The sequence below is a fragment of the Ischnura elegans genome, unplaced genomic scaffold (genome assembly GCF_921293095.1).
Source record: "Ischnura elegans unplaced genomic scaffold, ioIscEleg1.1, whole genome shotgun sequence".
NCBI lineage: Eukaryota > Metazoa > Arthropoda > Insecta > Odonata > Coenagrionidae > Ischnura > Ischnura elegans.
The window spans coordinates 302,501-303,546 of record NW_025791680.1 but is presented as its reverse complement, the minus strand read 5'-3'; the positions used below and the strand labels follow the sequence as shown (position 1 = coordinate 303,546).

Below are 1,046 nucleotides of genomic sequence, written 5' to 3'. Positions count from 1 at the left end.
ATAACCGTCAAAATTGCACAAGCGGTTGTCAATCGTCTACGATAATAGATATATATCACAGTATAAACGAAAAATGGTTTTTTGGTAGGAAATAGTGGCGGGATTTTGTTTAAACAATTTAATTGTTAATAACAATAGGGGTGAAATTGTTCATAAGACCGTCCTCGAACGTGGGGAGTCGCTAATTTGCATTAAAAAATTCGTTCCGCGAGTTTGGTAAAAATCGGGAAAAAAAATTTAATCCCTTAAATAACTGTCAAATAAATGTTAATAATTGTTTAAAGTGTGCGCAAGAGCTGTAAACATTAAGGGAAATAATTGTCAAACAACGTCCTATAGGGTTGCGGGGGGGGTCGGTGCGGCCCGCGACTAAGTCCCGAGAAAGGGCATTTTCGACTAACTTTTTTGGGCCGCGCCGGATAATTCGCCCGCGTCGACGTCGGTGTGGTCCAGAGTCGAATTCCCCTTGCATCTGCTATTTGACTACTATGTGGAGTCACTCGACTCTCACCGGCTAGCGAAGATCGACGGGGAAGAAGCGCGTCGGGTCCCGCGAGGGTCTCCGTGCTTCGGCCCCGGTCGGCAAAATTGAATTTTGGCCATTTGGGCAAAGCGACTCGAGAAATCCTTTAACCGAACGAAGCGCGCAGGCCTTCGGAACGTCGGGGATTCTCCCCGCATCGTTTCGGTGACCGGTGGGCTTGATTTGAAGAAAAACGGAGGAGAAGGTACGGAACGAAAAATCGAAAAAGCGCGGCCTCGGACCGATCATGTCGGCGGGGAACGGAACGATACGCGCTCCCTGGTTGATCCTGCCAGTAGTCATATGCTTGTCTCAAAGATTAAGCCATGCATGTCTCAGTACAAACCGCTTTAAGGCGAAACCGCGAATGGCTCATTAAATCAGTTATGGTTCCTTGGATCTTACCCACGCTTACATGGATAACTGTGGTAATTCTAGAGCTAATACATGAACCTCGTGCCCCGACCAGTGATGGGAGGGGTGCTTTTATTAGAACAAAACCAATCGGCTCGTCCGTTGCCTT

General features: G+C 47.3%; 1 non-coding gene across 1 annotated transcript in view; it reads left to right on the top strand.

Moving 5' to 3' along the window:
- The first annotated feature begins 799 nt into the window (after positions 1-799).
- LOC124173448 overlaps positions 800-1,046 on the top strand; it is a 1,857-nt gene continuing 1,610 nt past the window's right edge. The window contains exon 1 of the ribosomal RNA XR_006868565.1: positions 800-1,046. This exon is cut by the window's right edge and continues 1,610 nt beyond it. This is a non-coding gene — a ribosomal RNA (small subunit ribosomal RNA).